The 20218-nt window shown below is 43.3% G+C and overlaps 19 non-coding genes across 19 annotated transcripts; all 19 read right to left on the minus strand.

Annotated features, from left to right (window-relative positions):
- Nucleotides 1-14102: 14102 nt before the first annotated feature.
- trnas-gcu (transfer RNA serine (anticodon GCU)) lies at nucleotides 14103-14184 on the minus strand. The gene has a single exon. It is a non-coding gene; the product is annotated as a tRNA-Ser (tRNA).
- Nucleotides 14185-14411: 227 nt separating this feature from the next.
- Nucleotides 14412-14493, minus strand: trnas-gcu (transfer RNA serine (anticodon GCU)). Its single transcript has one exon. It is a non-coding gene; the product is annotated as a tRNA-Ser (tRNA).
- Nucleotides 14494-14720: 227 nt separating this feature from the next.
- Nucleotides 14721-14802, minus strand: trnas-gcu (transfer RNA serine (anticodon GCU)). Its single transcript has one exon. It is a non-coding gene; the product is annotated as a tRNA-Ser (tRNA).
- A 227-nt stretch (nucleotides 14803-15029) lies between these two features.
- On the minus strand, nucleotides 15030-15111 carry trnas-gcu (transfer RNA serine (anticodon GCU)). The gene has a single exon. It is a non-coding gene; the product is annotated as a tRNA-Ser (tRNA).
- A 226-nt stretch (nucleotides 15112-15337) lies between these two features.
- On the minus strand, nucleotides 15338-15419 carry trnas-gcu (transfer RNA serine (anticodon GCU)). Its single transcript has one exon. It is a non-coding gene; the product is annotated as a tRNA-Ser (tRNA).
- Nucleotides 15420-15646: 227 nt separating this feature from the next.
- On the minus strand, nucleotides 15647-15728 carry trnas-gcu (transfer RNA serine (anticodon GCU)). The gene has a single exon. It is a non-coding gene; the product is annotated as a tRNA-Ser (tRNA).
- A 226-nt stretch (nucleotides 15729-15954) lies between these two features.
- Nucleotides 15955-16036, minus strand: trnas-gcu (transfer RNA serine (anticodon GCU)). The gene has a single exon. It is a non-coding gene; the product is annotated as a tRNA-Ser (tRNA).
- A 227-nt stretch (nucleotides 16037-16263) lies between these two features.
- Nucleotides 16264-16345, minus strand: trnas-gcu (transfer RNA serine (anticodon GCU)). Its single transcript has one exon. It is a non-coding gene; the product is annotated as a tRNA-Ser (tRNA).
- A 226-nt stretch (nucleotides 16346-16571) lies between these two features.
- trnas-gcu (transfer RNA serine (anticodon GCU)) lies at nucleotides 16572-16654 on the minus strand. The gene has a single exon. It is a non-coding gene; the product is annotated as a tRNA-Ser (tRNA).
- Nucleotides 16655-16880: 226 nt separating this feature from the next.
- Nucleotides 16881-16962, minus strand: trnas-gcu (transfer RNA serine (anticodon GCU)). Its single transcript has one exon. It is a non-coding gene; the product is annotated as a tRNA-Ser (tRNA).
- Nucleotides 16963-17188: 226 nt separating this feature from the next.
- On the minus strand, nucleotides 17189-17270 carry trnas-gcu (transfer RNA serine (anticodon GCU)). The gene has a single exon. It is a non-coding gene; the product is annotated as a tRNA-Ser (tRNA).
- A 227-nt stretch (nucleotides 17271-17497) lies between these two features.
- On the minus strand, nucleotides 17498-17579 carry trnas-gcu (transfer RNA serine (anticodon GCU)). Its single transcript has one exon. It is a non-coding gene; the product is annotated as a tRNA-Ser (tRNA).
- Nucleotides 17580-17805: 226 nt separating this feature from the next.
- Nucleotides 17806-17887, minus strand: trnas-gcu (transfer RNA serine (anticodon GCU)). Its single transcript has one exon. It is a non-coding gene; the product is annotated as a tRNA-Ser (tRNA).
- A 227-nt stretch (nucleotides 17888-18114) lies between these two features.
- trnas-gcu (transfer RNA serine (anticodon GCU)) lies at nucleotides 18115-18196 on the minus strand. Its single transcript has one exon. It is a non-coding gene; the product is annotated as a tRNA-Ser (tRNA).
- Nucleotides 18197-18422: 226 nt separating this feature from the next.
- Nucleotides 18423-18504, minus strand: trnas-gcu (transfer RNA serine (anticodon GCU)). Its single transcript has one exon. It is a non-coding gene; the product is annotated as a tRNA-Ser (tRNA).
- A 529-nt stretch (nucleotides 18505-19033) lies between these two features.
- On the minus strand, nucleotides 19034-19116 carry trnas-gcu (transfer RNA serine (anticodon GCU)). Its single transcript has one exon. It is a non-coding gene; the product is annotated as a tRNA-Ser (tRNA).
- A 226-nt stretch (nucleotides 19117-19342) lies between these two features.
- trnas-gcu (transfer RNA serine (anticodon GCU)) lies at nucleotides 19343-19424 on the minus strand. Its single transcript has one exon. It is a non-coding gene; the product is annotated as a tRNA-Ser (tRNA).
- Nucleotides 19425-19651: 227 nt separating this feature from the next.
- On the minus strand, nucleotides 19652-19733 carry trnas-gcu (transfer RNA serine (anticodon GCU)). The gene has a single exon. It is a non-coding gene; the product is annotated as a tRNA-Ser (tRNA).
- A 224-nt stretch (nucleotides 19734-19957) lies between these two features.
- trnas-gcu (transfer RNA serine (anticodon GCU)) lies at nucleotides 19958-20039 on the minus strand. The gene has a single exon. It is a non-coding gene; the product is annotated as a tRNA-Ser (tRNA).
- Nucleotides 20040-20218: the final 179 nt, after the last annotated feature.

A 20218-nucleotide genomic window follows, 5' to 3' on the forward strand; every position in this document is an offset into this window, starting at 1 on the left:
TATTTGCTTAGAGCGAGTCAATGAGGCGTGATGTTTCACCACAGATCCACGAAGCTTCTGACCAAAGCAGCATTTTGCCTCTGTGTCGTTCTCACCTTCATGCAGGAGAGTCGTTGTGTCACATGGGATTCACTTGAGGCTCCAAGGGGACACGTTAGAGACACGTTAGAGACACGTTAATGGAGCGTGAAGGACTCCAGCAAAAGTGGATCACATGACAGTTAAAGGTTGGAAAAGTGTTGGAATGATCATTTTTACTGGGTAGAATTTTGAGGAAAGAACTTCCCAAACTTGGTGAAACATTTCTTTCATTTTATAAAAATTCTAAGAATCAACATCCAAATTAAGAATTAAAGGGGGATTTTGTATATTTTTATATATTTTTTCTAAAATCTTTTGCAGAATCAAGAATTTTCTCAAAACAAATAAAATGTAGGTAGGCTTGGCAGACCTCTTTACATTTAGCAGAATGGTATCATAACAAGTCAAAAGTTGGTTTTGGTACTATCTTTTTATTTATTTATTTAATCCAGAGGCTGAATAGGAAAACAGATGAGCTTAAAAACAAACAAACAGGAAAGCAAACAAGCAAATACCCTAACTAAAGAAAGGTCCGAAAAGAAGAAGAACATCAGCACGGTCTTCAAACAAACTAAACTAAAGTCATTCTGGGACAGTGTCATTTAATTAAACAAACCCTGAACTTCTATTATTATCATTATCATTAATATTGTTGTTGTTCCATTATTCTTCTGCTGTCTATGAAATTGGTTCCAAAATAACTCAGAGTTGCAGATTTTATGCAGAGGCACTGTGACAAATCACCTGAGGAGATTTTGCAGTTTAATTATGTCGTCAGCGAAGCTTTTTTGAACATGTCGACATGTTTGCATTGGGCTCTGAATCGGAGCGGCGTGGATGGAGAGTGAGCCAAAGCAAATAGCTGCAGAAATCAGCATAAATTACTGAAACGTTAATTACTCTTAGTCATAGAGGTACTAATGAGAAAAATGAAAACCATTTGCATTAAAAAGCGTAATTATATATATAAATCGCGAGGCGCTGCACAAGTGCTAAATATAAAATATAATGTAAATGAGCTTGTGGGGCAATAATTTGGGGATTTATGACCGTATCAAATGTGTTAAAATAGTTTTCCATCACGACAGGCCTGAATTTCTTTCATTTTAATCACACATCACAGCAACCGCCAACAATGTGCGAAAACGATGGGAGACATTAACATTGTACAAGCACTTAAAGTATTTCTTTGTCCTGTGAAGGTCAAAAGACATCACTTCAACAATGAAGAGTTTCCCAGGAAGCTTTTGGAGGTCGCAGGAGAGTGGAGAAGGTCATCTTGACACATTTTAGGCATTCTTCAAAAGCCGGACGGCACCAAGGGAGGAGGCTCAGTATCATTTGCTCCGAGTGAAAAAGAGCCCGAGAGTGTTTTTCAGCAAAAGATGAGGGCGGGAGGCTTTAACGGCGCGTCCAGTGGCCTTCCTGTCGGAGCCTCCCCTGACCCAGATGTGTTCCCAGAGACGGCAGCAAGATGTAAGCCTGACCAGGTAAAGAGGAACTGTAATTGGTGTTACTTTAACAAGGCTGTTACTTTGCCATAAATCATGACAAGTGAACATCCTGTGCCCTCTATTCAGTGTCCTGAAATAGTGCAGCAGGAAGAATTAACTGAGCTCCGCCAGAACTTTCCTCCTCCAATCCAACAGGGGTTTATTGGATTTGATCCTGCTGGGCTCTCACAGGCGTCTATGCTCAGCAGTAAAGCAGCCAAACTCTGAGGTAAAATTCACACTTTTATACATAAAAGTAGAAAAGCAATTACGCTCCAAAAAGTTAACTGGCCGAAATGATTTTGCATATAATGATTTAATTTAAACATTGCCTCCAGTTTGATCTGTGACAGTTTGTTCTGACAGTGGCAGTGCCCATTAATTAAGCTTCTTGCTAAAGTGTTAGTTTGGGTGAACACTTAATTTTAAAGTAACTGTGGGTGAATCATTAAGAGCGAGAGCGAGAGAGAGAGAGAGAGAGAGAGAGAGATGAAGAGAGAGACTGATGAAAACACTTTTCCTGACACGCAACTGAGGAAATACTGTAGTAGTAATAATAATGTTAATCTTTATTTATTATATTACCTTTTTATGTATTAATGTGAATCTCAAAAGTAAAAATGCAGTACATTTGATGATAAAGTAGCACCATTTTGAATGCTGAGCCAGGCCGATCACAGGTGTTACCATAGCTCAGAGAGGACAGGCACTTTCAGACAAAGTCTAGCCAAACAGCTACAATTAGTCCCGATTGTCTCCCCTTTATTGTCCAATAAAAGTCTACTAATGAGAACCATTCCTGATTCACCAAAATCCCTGCAGTGGCTCGGCACAGCTGGTCTCTCTCATTAGAACACTCAGGCTGGATCAAACAACGCCGGCTTCTCTCATTCTGAGGACCGATGTTTGTGGTCCTCTGTAATCACTGGATTCTGCTCAGTTTAGGCCCTGCAGAGACCCAACATGTCCACATGCAGGACCTGGAGGTGTGACAGAGACGCCGATTAGCTTGCCAGAGCGTTTCTGGAAGGATCTCTGGCACTACTTATTCACAAAATAAATTAAGGCTAAGAGTGGCTCCCTGATGGCTAGTTTAGAGTAAAACCCCTCAGAATAATGGGTGTGTCAGGCCCATCAGCACCTGTGTGAGTGTGCCGACGCCTGGAGTGATTGGACTCTTTTCAGTTTGAATCTAGGTGAAGTTTGCAGAGGTCACCAAACACTTTGTGCTTTAGTCTGTTTGTTCCAGGCTGGTGAATGAGCTCATACTTTTGTTGCGTTAACCCTCGGTTCTGTTTGAACAAAAATGGACAGAAGCAAGGCAATCAAAGCAGAGAAAGTTTACACTAACATTTATTATGCCAAACTCTAGCAAAGGGTCTCTGCGTGGTTGTTGAGTCAACTCCTGACAGATACAGAGATCACTGTATTCAGGCATGCCAAGAGTTAACTTATTAGAGGTCTGAACGGCTAAAATAAGTGAAAACACTTGTGAGGGGTCTTCATGAGAGTGCCGAGCGTTAAATTGCCTTCTATATATAGAATATATATTATTCTCTGAGCTACTAACAACATCACTCAAGCTATCATCTGATGTGAGAAGTCACTATAGCGTATTTAACTCAACGTATAACTCAATGCCCTGTAGCTCTTAGAGGCTTTAACATGTCTTTCGTGTACCTGGTAAGTGAACTCTTCAAAAATCATTATGTTTTGTGGTATTGCTTTAAGAATTGCCCTGAACTTTCACTTAACGAGCATTTCTCACAAGTGTTTTATATTTATCACTTTGAAAGTCATAAAATCCGTAGCCAAAGCTTGCACCTACACTATAAAGAGACATAAAATCAAACGCCCCCTCTGCCAAACTCTACAAACCATTTCCTGTCCATTTTAAACACTTCATTTTTGCCATCTCCAAAAATCAGAAAAATACTAAATTCTGCAAACAGGCAGCTGGTGGAAGGAAACTCACCGGGTGTTGCCTGTATCCATCACTACATATTGACAGTGTTTTCTTTACCTGCCACTGGTTTCCTGTTTAAGTACCTGGCAATGTCGCCTGTGAAATATAACATCATCCATAGCAACAGAGTCATTCCAATTCCAATCCTCTGCATTCTGTCCTCAGTAAAAACACTCTGTGCAGCTCTTGCGAGGAAACGATTTGTTAAAAAACTTTCAGTGGCCACTTAGGAGGATCCCTCATGGTCAGATAAAATACTTGGTGAACACAGCTCCCAGTGAAAACAAAAGCTCACAAGCCTTTAAGTGCTATAAAAGGAAAGACTTGGGGGCGCAGGCGTCTCAATGACCCATCTCAGAGACCCACTGTAACTTCCTGATGTGAGCTCTGGAATACAGAAAATGCAACGGACAAATAAATGTGGCAACAACAACAGAAAATTACCAGGGAGAAAATAAAAATAAAGCCAAACAGAGGCGGCAAATCGCCCTGATTTTCCTGAAAAACAACTTCACATCTGGTCACGTAGATTGAACTTTACTGTTGCTAAACAAGCAGCATGACGACAGAGGAGTAAACTGATCAAAATTCAAGCGTGTAAAGTGAACTGTTGTGCCGAGAGAAGGTGGTCACAGTGCAACAATAACCCGGGAATCTACCCACACTGTAGCTTCGACATTCAATTTTGCAGTGCTGCGTATGCAGCAATTTGTGGAACCTAATTATTGTGAAAGTCTTTGAAGATGAAATTCAGCTCTATGCCACTTCTGGGCTTGATGCAGAAGCATTTGCTGTGGCAGCGCTGAGGTTTGTTTACTGCCTCTTTACATCAGCTATAATTAGTATGGGCAGAGTGCTGTGCTGTTAAAGTATCTGTGCAGGCTGGTTTGTATTGGTCATTGTGTTCTTGTACACAGATATACAGCAGTAGTGCATAAGGACGGTGGCGACAGACACGCCGTCACAGACACACCATTCACACTCTGTTAGTCTGATTACGCAGTTTAATAGGGTTGCTGATAGAATAAGCTCCCCTAAGATGTAATAATTGAACAATAACATAGGCTTATTAATTAGCTGATGAGACAATTACAGGATGCTGGAGAGGTGCTCAGTCGTGACGTGTCATACCTGCCAATGTTTATGTTGTGATAAGGAAAACAGGTGATGATGGTAAGTACGACACAAACATTGGTGTAATGGTTTCATGACTGGCCCTGCCGCCTGTCGCTAGAGTGTGAAGTGATTAGAAATGGTGGATTGTGCCTTTAAGGCTTATGTAGAGGTCTTTTTAAATGTAAGGATTGCATGGGATGTGCCTGCATTGATGTGGAGACAGAAAGAAAGAGTGAGCAGAGACTGAAGCATAAAAGCTCACAATATACCAATTGATCAATGGGTGGAACTTTCACCTTTGCTCCATGATAAGGAGCTCTGGGCAGCGAGCAAAACAAACAGATCCCAGACACAAGCTTCTCAACGCGAGGCTCCTCTGCAGGGTGCCGGGAGTCATAACATTCTACACATTTTCACCTGTTACATGTATGAGTACTGTTCGCAAAAAATGTGGGATGTGCGTCCCCAATCTTAGTTTCACTCCTGTCCAATCACAGTAAATGTAGTTGCCCTTATTCAACTAAAATACCAGGACGTCTCTGCTGGCATTGTTCCCGACCTCTGACCTCGTGTAAAATTCAGGCTGTTGAGGTATTCTTGGTGTGTCCAACCAGGAGTTGACCACAGGATGGACCCAGAAGGTATCAGGGGGGACTACGTGTCACATCTGGCCTGGGGACATCTTTGGATCCCCTAGGATGCTTAGGGAGACGGACATCTGGGCTGCAATGCTTAGCATGCTTTCTGCATAATCAGGACGTGGATAAATGATGGCGAATCAACGGGTGGAGGGATGGAAGGATGGACGATTGTTCCATCTAAAACACACACTCCCCTCTTGTTTGCATAGGATCTTTGTTTAGGGAACAAAACACCAGGCATTCCTGCACTCACTGAGTCGCAAACATTCACACATTGTTGTGTTTATATCGGGGGACGACAGCTGAAGATTAACTGATGGGATAAGGTTGGCTCATTTGCAGGGATTTACATTGTTTGTTTGTGTGTGTGTGTGTGTGTGTGTGTGTGTGTGTGTGTGTGTGTGTGTGTGTGTGAGTGTGTGTGTGTGTGTGTGTGTGTGTGTGTGTGTGTGTGTAGAAAGAATCAGTGAACAGAGCATTTGTCTCTGCGTTGGCTGTGTTGATAGAAATCTAAAGCAGTGAATCCCTGGACCGGCCGGTTTGCCTGCAGGGTGTGATGCTGCGTCTGCGGGCTGCTTTAATGAGGCGCTGTGTGTCTGCATGGGAGGAAGAGGACATTATTTTCAGGAGCCAAACCAAAGCCGAACCTTTAAAATGCTGAGCCCTTTCTCCGTTCTACATCTTTTAAAAAGTCCTTTAAGGTCACATTGACTCCCGCAGTCACGGTGATGTGTGACCACAGTTGTGACCCAGTAGCGCCTCACCCTATAATTTCGGTCCTTTTTTGGGAGAAGAAGGCAGATTGTAAAATACTCCCCCTAGTTAAAGTTCACCTGCTTCCCAGCTGGATAAATAATTAGCGACTCTGTGTGAAGCAGTGTCGAGAGCAGCAATTACCGAGTCCAATACGTTGATTATCGCTGAAAGGTTCCTGTGGGTTCAGAGGGACTGACGCCACTCAGATCTCCTCCAATTTGCTATTCACCAACTTCACTAAAAAGGCCATTATGGATTGAGAGGCATATTCATCGTCCATACGGTATATCTGCATTGTGCCGAGTTCTTTTGGGGGCAAAGGATCCTCCAAATAAAGATGCTACACATCGTTTCTTTCGGATTCCTGTAAGAACAGAAACTTGTTTCAGGAGTTGCAGGTTGTCTAAATTGAGGTGTCACATTTACTTCCATTCAATATTCAGCTGCACTCTTTGCTGGAGAGGTAATCCTTGAATCTGGCCCTTGTCTGGTATGTTCCTGCTCTCACAGTATACACAGTGTGCAGCTCAGGGATGCTCCAGCCTCAAATCACACTGCAGTACTCTTGGCAGTAGACTAGTATTACTTAGGAATTACTTCCAATGTCTTTATTTCCTGCAGGCTGTATGGATGCTGTGCCCAGGGCATTCTGTCTGCCTCAGATACCTTGTGCGTATTTAATGTGACCTTCAGGGGATCTTTGATTAATTCATCAGTTTCCCTGACAACGCAGAGCCAACAGCTGCAAATTAAATCAGGAGTTTATAAAGGTTTTAGCGTCTGGTAATTTTTCCTTACTGATTCCCATTCGTATTAACTGGGAGGTTCGGAAGAGGAAAAGGTCACAAATAAGTCTAGCATGATCCTCCAACTGGTGGCAATAAACTGGACGCATTCGCTGTCTATATCCCGAAACAACGAGAAGCAGACCTCACCGAGCGCCACGGATGTAAATCCAGGGACATGAAAGTGAAGATGGTTTACTATGGCAACAGAGCTTCACACCTTGAAACTTTCACACAGCCATCAGAGATGTGCTGACAGGAAAGGTTCACGTTTCACACCAACGAGGGAGCCACGGCACATGTGTTCATTATAAAAGAGGTATTTCAGGATTGGAGGCAATTTCAACTCAACACTTCACTTTGGCCTCATGTAGACAACAACACACCCGGAAGTTGCGGATGACAATTCTCTGTGTGAACATTCTTCAGTGGCTGAACTTTGTCTTCGGCAATGCAAGCCATTGCAAGAAGTCCCTTCATTGTACTGCGGCAAACTACAGAGCCCGGCATGTCTGGAAGAGACTCATCAAAGAGAGCATTGAGCAGTTCCCCCCCCTCTGCTCCGCTGCACGTCAAGGAGATGAACCTCATGAGACTTTTCACTTTACTCCACCAGGCACGAATACAGTGTGACAGGTTGTACGATGGAAGGTCGGGCTGGGCCAGACATTGTGCTCTGGGGGTTTCATGACAATACCGATCGAATTCTGAAAAAATTTAGAGGGTGATAAAGGAAAAAGTGCCGCCAGTGATTTATTATTATTATGAACAGAGGTGGAACGAACACTACGTTTATCTGTTGGCTGTAATCGTGAGATAGAACACATCACCATGTTTAACCAAAAAATAATACTAAACTAATACTAAACTAAAAACATAACCTCATAATATAAGGCTGTCATGTAAAAACCTGCTATATCCACTTTGTTTCCACTTGTTGTTTTCCCCCTGGTAAGTGTTTACAAGTTTTCACAAAAGGTTGAAGAACTTGATCAGCAGAACATGATTCCTGAACGAATCGGATAACAGGAATTTTTTCAAAAGTCAGACTGAAATCAGTACATGAATCAAAGTTTGCCTCCTCAAACTAACTAACCACCATTCTAATAGCGCAGTATAAAGATCATTGGTCTATTCAGACATTTAAACAAACATTAAAAAAAGCAACTTGTCACTTATATTCAGATATCCAGACCTTAATGACAGCACGGATGAATAATCTATGTATGAGTATAGAGTTCATGTAAATTTAATGAGGCCTCTCACACTCTTAGGCTTGCAATGCATTTTGGGGATTTTCCTATTTACAGATAATAAGACCTCATTTAACCCCTTTAGGAACAGCTTTTCCATTAACAGCACATTTCACTGCATATGCACACTCACCTTTGTACATTACCACCCACCAGTGCTCATTAAAATGCATGAAAATAACATCAGATTCTGACCAACATGATGAGGTTTTATCAAATCTGTCATTTTAATGTACAAATATTATGCGTGAACTCTTGAAAATCAATAAATTGTAATTGTGTATTCATATCTGTATGTTACATTCTTTGTATATGAAAAGTGTTTAGCATGAACTTTTCAATAAATGAGACTGGCAACATCTTATGGAGTCATTGTGTCTGGGCAAAGTCGTATAATTTTATGATAAATAAAATCATGGAGATTGTGGGAGACAGCGCAGCAAGAACCGATGAAAATCGATCACAAAGGATTCCTCATCAATATATGATGTATTTCCCTCACAGTTGATCTGTTTCAAAGCTGGTTTCTCCGGTGTGCAGTTGTCAAGTTTGTTATGCGGCAAAAAGTGTCATCTCGTCTCGCAAGTTCTATACACGCTGCAGCTTTTTGGTGGCAAATTAAAAGAACAGTTAATTGCAAAAACGACTTCGGCCTCCTGAGGCTTAACAGAGTCTCACATTATTGAGGAAACTGTTCACCTCACAGCAAAAGCACTGCTGCAAATCCTCTTCATTAGCAGGATTACAATTATTATTTGGGAGGATTTGTTGTGGAGGATAATTAAAGCAACACACTGTGCATTTGTCAGTGTTTTACTCCAAAAGGTCCTGGTGGCATTGATGTCTCTCTCGTTTTTCGATTCGTTTTCGCTTATGACTGCTGTTTCTGCAGGGGAGCATGCAGGTGGATTCACTCCAATAGTTAGAGGTTTATAATGAAAGCCCATTAACGCCTGTGTAATATTCCTCAAGTGCTCTCTAGCTGCAGCAAAACATTCCTTATTTCATACTTATATATATATAAATATGTATATATATAAATATTGAAATCTCATTATAAACAAGTCTTTCAGCGAGCTGCCGTAATGAGCTCCACTTTTTTCCTTTATTTGTTTTCAAACGTAGTCAGCTGCAACAATTAATTCATCCCAACACAGTGTTTATGAGAAGAGATGAGAGTAGATTCCAGCATTTATCATCTGTGCCCTGAGATATAGGTCCTGCTTAGATTTATGGACTAGCCAATATCTATAACATCGCAGTCCCCCAGGTCCTGCAGCTCTCCTGTGCTGATGATTAATCGACAGGTCGGCTATTTGTGTGTGTGCGTTTGTGCGTGTGTCTGTGTGTGTGTGTGTGCGTGCGTGTGTGTCAAGGGACTTAATGCGTCCGGGACATATGCTCCAGAGGCAACTTGTGTGTTTTTGTGGAAGGGACAAAGTTTCCTTGATAATTGTATACACATATAAATGGCTGAAGTTTCTCCAAGCCAAGCAGGTTCCCTCATTTCCAGGCAATTAGAATGTAAAATATACAGATGGCGAGCTCTGCATATCCCAGATTTAGCATTGCTCGAGGATAAATAATAGAGAGAGGATTGAACTCCTTTATACTTTACATTTATATTCAGTTGAATAATCCCTTTTTTTGGCATTGTGGCAACAATAGGAAGCTTGATAAATCTAACCTGTCAAAGCGGAATTTTAGCAACATGCAGCTGCTTTCCAAAGATTTCTTGTGGAATAGAAATGATAATCTGGATTAATTTAAATAAACTGTTGCCTTCTCTGTCAGGTATTAGTCTTTACCGTTTCCTCCGTTAAACTCATTTTTTCTGACTGGAGACAAAGACACATTTATGTGGATGGACGACAAACAGTCCAAACAAAGTGTGCCAATTATCTTGTCAGTGCCGACACTAAAGGTCCTGAAGTCAACAGTTAAAAAATAAATAAAGCCAATGTGCAGTGCTACAGAAAGGAGCCTTGTCTGACCTTTAATTTCTTATCTATTGTATATTAAATTACATCGCCGATGCATGAGTGTGTAAGTCAGCGGTGGCCGACAAGTCATTACTGAGTAATTAGTTTTGTACCTCGGCGGGACACGCGTTACTGAGCACCAGGCACATTCTCCTCTGTCCCGTTCAGTCAGCGTGTTGCCACTGAAGGAGCGAGCCGATGACATGTGACAAATTAAAATTATATCATCAACAGGAGGATATGAATCATGAGTGATTATTCGGGGTTGGCAGGCCAAATCTGGCTCTTGAGCAATAATTATCTGGCCCGCTGACAAGACGTGAAGTCTCTCGTCTTTTAAATTAAGGCTGCGTCAAAACTTTGATGGCATGATGTGATGAAGCGTGTGCGGTAGGCAGCTCGTCGCAATCGTTCCTTTCGGTTAGTTTCAGTTTCAATTAAATTGCGAATTACATTGCACTGCTGCTGTAGTGTATACATGTCTCAAATTCTACCACCAATACAATTATGATGAAGGTTTACGACTTAAATTCAAAATGCTACTTAAATGGGTCAGTAAAACATGTTCAAAGTACCATAGCAGCAAACACTCACTCTAACTTCATGAGGAACGGTTTTATTATACCTAAAATCTACTTGGAATAAAACAAGGTGTTATATAAAATTCGGCACTCTCACTTCAAAAAGACTGTGACTAAAAATGCACTCCAATGGGAGACCAGGTTCTCCAAAGAAAAACAAATAACAGCTCAGTATAACTAGATTTACTGTATGTAGGATGAGTCTAAGGAACAGTGTCAATGGCAGGTTACAAAGGGTTAAAATCACAACAAGGCTGTGAAAAAAGAGAGTCGACTTTGTAAGAAGGATTACGTTGTGCGACAGTGGACTGTCAAAACAACCATAAAACTTTAAAGAAAGACAAATATTCAACGCCTCCTCGCTTCCTTTTTCCATTAAAATCCAGTTTTGACTCAACACAGTAAAAGACGAGCAACAAAGTGAAAGTTCCTCTCGTGGTAAAGGCTGATGATGTTGTCAGTAATTATACTAATGTCTCAGAATTAATGTGGCAACGATTTATTGACCTTTTAAAGCTGCTTTAGTGCTCCAGTTTAACAAGTTTATCTACAATATAGACCCTCGCCTCAGCACGGCTGTTATTTGTTTTGTTGGGCATTCAATTAGGCAAAAGTACTAATTTGGCTGTGAAAAAAAATGTGTTCTCCTCTTGGCATCGATTGGTGGCCTTCACAAGCATCTCATTAGTATTGATAAAGTAAATAAAGTGAAGTTGATCGATAACGTGTATGAACAGCTCGATACATTTAATTTGTTTCTTTACTTTGACATTTCATTTAACTGTGTGACATCACTGCTACACAAGGAAATGACTGGGAAAACAATTGTAGAAAAGAGAAGTAGAGATATATTGTTCAAATCTTTTTCCATTGTTTCAAATATAACACACATAGTGGGAATGACACGGAAATGTTCAAGATCTGCATGAGGTCCCCCTGCTGATTGTTGGATTGCTGATACCCTGGATAACAGGGGTTAACTCCCTTGTGCTAAACAAGTGTGACGCTGATGTTTGGCCTCGCTGATGGGAAGCTTATTGGAGTCCAAGCTGGGCGGCTGCACTGACACTCTAATCAGCAGTTTGCCAAACAGCTGTGCAGCGTTGGTGAAGGTTCAGCACGTTCCATCCGGCCAGCAGATTTCCCCCGTCTGTGGCTGCCTCCCCTTGTCTGAATCGACTGTGAAATTGTATCGGGAAAAGCAAGCGAAGGCCAGCGAAAAAGTGGCCGCGTTTAACCGATCTGCGCTGACGGCTCTGAGTCTCGCTGTGAGAAAACCACAACCGGAAAAATGAGGGAACAGCAAGAAGGTGGCAGATAAAGAAGCACTGACGCACAAGAGGCCGCTTCTGGGAAGGTTTCAAAATGTTCTGATTGTAACATAACAGAGGTCCTAAGGAGGACAGATGATTTTCACATTTCTTGTTGGCTTTCTATTGTCCTGGTTCAAGGGCAGAGCATCAGCAGGGAACACAGCACAACACAGGTTCACCTCAGAGGGCAGTTGACAAGGATGGGATTCAAACCCACGCGCGCAGAGCACAATGGATTAGCAGTCCATCGCCTTAACCTCTCGGCCATGTAGTCCTCAGAGAGCTCTACTATACTGACTGCCAAAAACTGGATGAAAAGTATTTGACTTGGGGTTCAGTTTTTCAAGCCATTTTCCAACAAAAATCATAGGTATTGGCCAATTGGTGTGAAGTTTGCCTCACCCTGCTTTTTGATCTTAAATATTTATAATGTCCATCTGCTCTTTAGGCTCTACAGGTTTATAAATCAACACTACCGTCAGCTTGTTTGCTAATGGTCGCTCGCCCGTTCTGGTCTCTCTTTTATCGGCCTTGCCAGCAGTTGAACAGCAGTTGACATATATTGGGCTGTTAACAGGAATCAGGTGACACTAATTCTCTCATCAGCACCAACTTCGCCTCAGTCCCCAGTCATGGAATGCAAATTCCCTTTTCGTGCCCCATTTCTAATGTTTTGTGACATTTGTGTTATGTGACGCCTGAGAGGACTTTGCATGCTCATTTTTGCCTCTGAGAAGTCGACGAAGTAAAGGAGAAAGTCAAAGTGTGTGTGTCTCTCAGATAGTAGAATTCTATTGTTATAAACATCCACAAAACCATAAACAGACATTTTGCATCTTGTTTTTCAGTTTTCATTGATTTCCCTCAAAATGTTATCACAATATGGGCAGTCAATTTGTAGCCTTCGGTTGTTGAGCAGAGAGGAGTTAGTGGAGTAAAACACAGACTTTTTGGGCCTTCAGGGTGTGTGATGATAATGAATTGACAGTAAAATTGCTGTGACATTTCTGCTTAATAGAAGCGCTCTTGTTTTGCTGTTTCCGTGGCTTAACGATGTGACTGATGTGACTGATGTGACGCCGCCTTCGCCCATCTGTCCTCAGAGATGACACGTCCGGCCTTTGCTCCAGGCAGCGCAGTAAATAAAGCCGGACCACGTTCATAAATTCGCAGAGCCTTGTGTGCGGATTCACAGGACGCCAAAGTTAAAGGTGTCCAGCCAAGTCAAGGAGACGACACGTGCGCGACCCAATTAACATGACAAATGAGCTCAGCTGTGTGGAACTACTGAAGCTTTCGTCTTCTAGTTCGGTGCTGGCATGCGAGAGGCTACAATGATAATGGAGTTTGGCAGAGAGAGGAAACAGCAGTGGTGACATGTCGCAGCCCATCAGTTTTTTTAAAAGAAGGTAAGAGGAAATCAATTCAGTATTCGCAGCCTGTTTGAATTAACAAAAGTAAACAGACAGAGACAAAGAGATTAGATGAAAATCTAACAAGTTGATCCAAAAGCCAAGCAAAGACGATGAGATTCGAATCCAGAGTACAGAGCACAAAGGATTAGCTGTCCAACGCCTTAACCACTCCGCCACCTCGTCCTCTTTCTGGTGTAGGTTTGACCTTGTAAAAAAATTTCAGCAAATGGGTCCCACAAGCTATTTTTTCTCCAACTGCTGCTAACACAACATCTAGGCCGGATGCTAACTGGAGCTCTGCTTATGCAATTGACATTATTGGAACAGAGAAACACGGAAAGGATCAGGGACGACACAGGATTCTAAGGCCAGGATATGGATTTTGCGAGGACAGCCAATCCAAAACAAAACCCAACAAGGATGGGATTCGAACCCACGCGTGCAGAGCACAAAGGATTAGCAGACCAAAACTTAACAACACGGCCACCTCGTCCTCCCTTAGATGTCGGTTTGACCTTTTAAAAAAAATCAGCAAATTGAGCCCACAAGCTGTTTTACTCTAAGTGCTGCTAACGCAACATCTAGGCCTGGATGCTAACTGGAGCTCTGCTGATGCAATTGACATTATTGGAACAGAGAACCACAGAAAGGATCAGGGACAACACAGGATTCTAAGGCCAGGATATGGATTTCGCGAGGACAGCCAATCCAAAAGAAAACCGACGAGGATGGGATTCGAACCCACGCGTGCAGAGCACAATGGATTAGCAGTCCATCGCCTTAACCACTCGGCCACCTCGTCCTGCATTTGATGTCAGTTTGACCTTTTAAAAAAAATCAGCAAATAGATCCAACAAGCTGTTTTACTCCAATTGCTGCTAACGCAACATCTAGGTAAGATGCTAACTGGAGCTCTGCTGATGCAATAGACATTATTGGAACAGAGAAACACAGAAAGGATCAGGGACGACACATGATTCTAAGGCCAGGATATGGATTTTGCGAGGAGAGCCAATCCAAAACAAAACCCGACGAGGATGGGATTCGAACCCACGCATGCAGAGCACAAAGGATTAGCAGTCCATCGCCTTAACCACTCGGCCACCTCGTCCTCCCTTTGGGGTTGGTTTGACTTTTTAAAAAAATTCAGCAAACAGATACCACAAGCTTATTTAACTCCAACTGCTGCTAACGCAACATCTAGGCCAGATGCTAACTCGAGATGTGCTAATGCTAATGACATTATTGGAACAGGGAAACACAGAAAGGATCAGGGACGACACAGGATTCTAAGGCCAGGATATGGATTTCGCGAGGACAGCCAATCCAAAGGAAAACCAACGAGGATGGGATTCAAACCCACGCGTGCAGAGCACAATGGATTAGCAGTCCATCGCCTTAACCACTCGGCCACATCGTCCTCCATTTAATGTCGGTTTGACCTTTTAAAAAAATTCAGCAAATAGAGCCCACAAGCTGTTTTACTCTAACTGCTGCTAACGCAACATCTAGGCCTGGATGCTAACTGGAGCTCTGCTGATGCAATTGACATTATTGGAACAGAGAAACACAGAAAGGATCAGGGACAACACAGGATTCTATGGCCAGGATATGGATTTCGCGAGGACAGCCAATCCAAAAGAAAACCGACGAGGATGGGATTCGAACCCACGCGTGCAGAGCACAAAGGATTAGCAGTCCATCGCCTTAACCACTCGGCCACCTCGTCCTCCATTTGATGTCAGTTTGACCTTTGAAAAAAATTCAGCAAATAGATCCAACAAGCTGTTTTACTGCAATTGCTGCTAACGCAACATCTAGGTAAGATGCTAACTGGAGCTCTGCTGATGCAATAGACATTATTGGAACAGAGAAACACAGAAAGGATCAGGGACGACACAGGATTCTAAGGCCAGGATATGGATTTTGCGAGGACAGCCAATCCAAAGGAAAACCGACGAGGATGGGATTCGAACCCACGCCTGCAGAGCACAATGGATTAGCAGTCCATCGCCTTAACCACTCGGCCACCTCGTCCTCCATTTGATGTCGGTTTGACCTTTTAAAAAAATTCAGCAAATAGAGCCCACAAGCTGTTTTACTCTAACTGCTGCTAACGCAACATCTAGGCCTGGATGCTAACTGGAGCTCTGCTGATGCAATTGACATTATTGGAACAGAGAAACACAGAAAGGATCAGGGACAACACAGGATTCTAAGGCCAGGATATGGATTTCGCGAGAACAGCCAATCCAAAACAAAACCGACAGGGATGGGATTCGAACCCACGCGTGCAGAGCACAAAGGATTAGCAGTCCATCGCCTTAACCACTCAGCCACCTCATCGTCTCTTTGAGGTTGGTTTGACCTTTGAAAAAATTCAGCAAACAGATACCACAAGCTTATTTAACTCCAACTGCTGCTAACGCAACATCTAGGCCAGATGCTAACTGGAGATGTGCTAATGCTAATGACATTATTGGAACAGGGAAACACAGAAAGGATCAGGGATGACACAGGTTTCTAAGGCCAAGATATGGATTTTGCGAGGACAGCCAATCCAAAAGACAACCGACGAGGATGGGATTCGAACCCACGCGTGCAGAGCACAATGGATCAGCAGTCCATCGCCTTAACCACTCGGCCACCTCTTCCTCCATTTGATGTCGGTTTGACCTTTTAAAAAAATTCAGCAAATAGAGCCCACAAGCTGTTTTACTCTAACTGCTGCTAACGCAACATCTAGGCCTGGATGCTAACTGGAGCTCTGCTGATGCAATTGACATTATTGGAACAGAGAAACACAGAAAGGATCAGGGACAACACAGGATTCTAAGGCCAGGATATGGATTTCGCGAGAACAGCCAATCCAAAAGAAAACCGACGAGGATGGGATTCGAACCCACGCGTGCAGAGCACAATGGATTAGCAGTCCATCGCCTTAACCACTCGGCCACCTCATCGTCCCTTTGAGGTTGGTTTGACCTTTGAAAAAATTCAGCAAACAGATACCACAAGCTTATTTAACTCCAACTGCTGCTAACGCAACATCTAGGCCAGATGCTAACTGGAGATGTGCTAATGCTAATGACATTATTGGAACAGGGAAACACAGAAAGGATCAGGGATGACACAGGATTCTAAGGCCAAGATATGGATTTTGCGAGGACAGCCAATCCAAAAGACAACCGGCGAGGATGGGATTCGAACCCACGCGTGCAGAGCACAATGGATTAGCAGTCCATCGCCTTAACCACTCGGCCACCTCGTCCTCCATTTGATGTCGGTTTGACCTTTTAAAAAAATTCAGCAAATAGAGCCCACAAGCTGTTTTACTCTAAGTGCTGCTAACGCAACATCTAGGCCTGGATGCTAACTGGAGCTCTGCTGATGCAATTGACATTATTGGAACAGAGAAACACAGAAAGGATCAGGGACAACACAGGATTCTAAGGCCAGGATATGGATTTCGCGAGGACAGCCAATCCAAAAGAAAACCGACGAGGATGGGATTCGAACCCACGCGTGCAGAGCACAAAGGATTAGCAGTCCATCGCCTTAACCACTCGGCCACCTCGTCCTCCATTTGATGTCAGTTTGACCTTTTAAAAAAATTCAGCAAATAGATCCAACAAGCTGTTTTACTGCAATTGCTGCTAACGCAACATCTAGGTAAGATGCTAACTGGAGCTCTGCTGATGCAATAGACATTATTGGAACAGAGAAACACAGAAAGGATCAGGGACGACACAGGATTCTAAGGCCAGGATATGGATTTTGCGAGGACAGCCAATCCAAAGGAAAACCGACGAGGATGGGATTCGAACCCACGCGTGCAGAGCACAATGGATTAGCAGTCCATCGCCTTAACCACTCGGCCACCTCGTCCTCCATTTGATGTCGGTTTGACCTTTTAAAAAAATTCAGCAAATAGAGCCCACAAGCTGTTTTACTCTAACTGCTGCTAACGCAACATCTAGGCCTGGATGCTAACTGGAGCTCTGCTGATGCAATTGACATTATTGGAACAGAGAAACACAGAAAGGATCAGGGACAACACAGGATTCTAAGGCCAGGATATGGATTTCGCGAGAACAGCAAATCCAAAACAAAACCGACGAGAATGGGATTCGAACCCACGCGTGCAGAGCACAAAGGATTAGCAGTCCATCGCCTTAACCACTCGGCCACCTCATCGTCCCTTTGAGGTTGGTTTGACCTTTGAAAAAATTCAGCAAACAGATACCACAAGCTTATTTAACTCCAACTGCTGCTAACGCAACATCTAGGCCAGATGCTAACTGGAGATGTGCTAATGCTAATGACATTATTGGAACAGGGAAACACAGAAAGGATCAGGGATGACACAGGATTCTAAGGCCAAGATATGGATTTTGCGAGGACAGCCAATCCAAAAGACAACCGACGAGGATGGGATTCGAACCCACGCGTGCAGAGCACAATGGATTAGCAGTCCATCGCCTTAACCACTCGGCCACCTCGTCCTCCATTTGATGTCGGTTTGACCTTTTATAAAAAATCAGCAAATAGAGCCCACAAGCTGTTTTATTCTAAGTGCTGCTAACGCAACATCTAGGCCTGGATGCTAACTGGAGCTCTGCTGATGCAATTGACATTATTGGAACAGAGAAACACAGAAAGGATCAGGGACAACACAGGATTCTAAGGCCAGGATATGGATTTCGCGAGGACAGCCAATCCAAAAGAAAACCGACGAGGATGGGATTCGAACCCACGCTTGCAGAGCACAAAGGATTAGCAGTCCATCGCCTTAACCACTCGGCCACCTCGTCCTCCATTTGATGTCAGTTTGACCTTTGAAAAAAATTCAGCAAATAGATCCAACAAGCTGTTTTACTGCAATTGCTGCTAACGCAACATCTAGGTAAGATGCTAACTGGAGCTCTGCTGATGCAATAGACATTATTGGAACAGAGAAACACAGAAAGGATCAGGGACGACACAGGATTCTAAGGCCAGGATATGGATTTTGCGAGGACAGCCAATCCAAAGGAAAAACGACGAGGATGGGATTCGAACCCACGCGTGCAGAGCACAATGGATTAGCAGTCCATCGCCTTAACCACTCGGCCACCTCGTCCTCCATTTGATGTCGGTTTGACCTTTTAAAAAAATTTAGCAAATAGAGCCCACAAGCTGTTTTACTCTAACTGCTGCTAACGCAACATCTAGGCCTGGATGCTAACTGGAGCTCTGCTGATGCAATTGACATTATTGGAACAGAGAAACACAGAAAGGATCAGGGACAACACAGGATTCTAAGGCCAGGATATGGATTTTGCGAGGACAGCCAATCCAAAGGAAAACCGACGAGGATGGGACCCACGCGTGCAGAGCACAAAGGATTAGCAGTCCATCGCCTTAACCACTCGGCCACCTCATCATCCCTTTGAGGTTGGTTTGACCTTTGAAAAAATTCAGCAAACAGATACCACAAGCTTATTTAACTCCAACTGCTGCTAACGCAACATCTAGGCCAGATGCTAACTGGAGATGTGCTAATGCTAATGACATTATTGGAACAGGGAAACACAGAAAGGATCAGGGATGACACAGGATTCTAAGGCCAAGATATGGATTTTGCGAGGACAGCCAATCCAAAAGACAACCAGCGAGGATGGGATTCGAACCCACGCGTGCAGAGCACAATGGATTAGCAGTCCATCGCCTTAACCACTCGGCCACCTCGTCCTCCATTTGATGTCGGTTTGACCTTTTAAAAAAATTCAGCAAATAGAGCCCACAAGCTGTTTTACTCTAAGTGCTGCTAACGCAACATCTAGGCCTGGATGCTAACTGGAGCTCTGCTGATGCAATTGACATTATTGGAACAGAGAAACACAGAAAGGATCAGGGACAACACAGGATTCTAAGGCCAGGATATGGATTTTGCGAGGACAGCCAATCCAAAGGAAAACCGACGAGGATGGGATTCGAACCCACGCGTGCAGAGCACAATGGATTAGCAGTCCATCGCCTTAACCACTCGGCCACCTCGTCCTCCATTTGATGTCGGTTTGACCTTTTAAAAAAATTTAGCAAATAGAGCCCACAAGCTGTTTTACTCTAACTGCTGCTAACGCAACATCTAGGCCTGGATGCTAACTGGAGCTCTGCTGATGCAATTGACATTATTGGAACAGAGAAACACAGAAAGGATCAGGGACAACACAGGATTCTAAGGCCAGGATATGGATTTTGCGAGGACAGCCAATCCAAAGGAAAACCGACGAGGATGGGATTCGAACCCACGCGTGCAGAGCACAATGGATTAGCAGTCCATCGCCTTAACCACTCGGCCACCTCTTCCTCCATTTGATGTCGGTTTGACCTTTTAAAAAAATTCAGCAAATAGAGCCCACAAGCTGTTTTACTCTAACTGCTGCTAACACAACATCTAGGTAAGATGCTAACTGGAGCTCTGCTGATGCAATAGACATTATTGGAACAGAGAAACAGAAAGGATCAGGGACAAAACAGGATTCTAAGGCCAGGATATGGATTTCGCGAGGACAGCCAATCCAAAAGAAAACCGACGAGGATGGGATTCGAACCCACGCATGCAGAGCACAAAGGATTAGCAGTCCATCGCCTTAACCACTCGGCCACCTCGTCCTCCATTTGATGGCGGTTTGACTTTTTAAAAGAAATTCAGCAAACAGATACCACAAGCTTATTTAACTCCAACTGCTGCTAACGCAACATCTAGGCCAGATGCTAACTGGAGATGTGCTAATGCTAATGACATTATTGGAACAGGGAAACACAGAAAGGATCAGGGACGACACAGGATT

This window comes from Genypterus blacodes, unplaced genomic scaffold (assembly GCF_046128005.1).
Source record: "Genypterus blacodes isolate CSIRO-AG114 ecotype Tasmania unplaced genomic scaffold, CSIRO-AGI_Gbla_v1 ptg000062l_1, whole genome shotgun sequence".
In the NCBI taxonomy this organism is placed as follows: domain Eukaryota; kingdom Metazoa; phylum Chordata; class Actinopteri; order Ophidiiformes; family Ophidiidae; genus Genypterus; species Genypterus blacodes.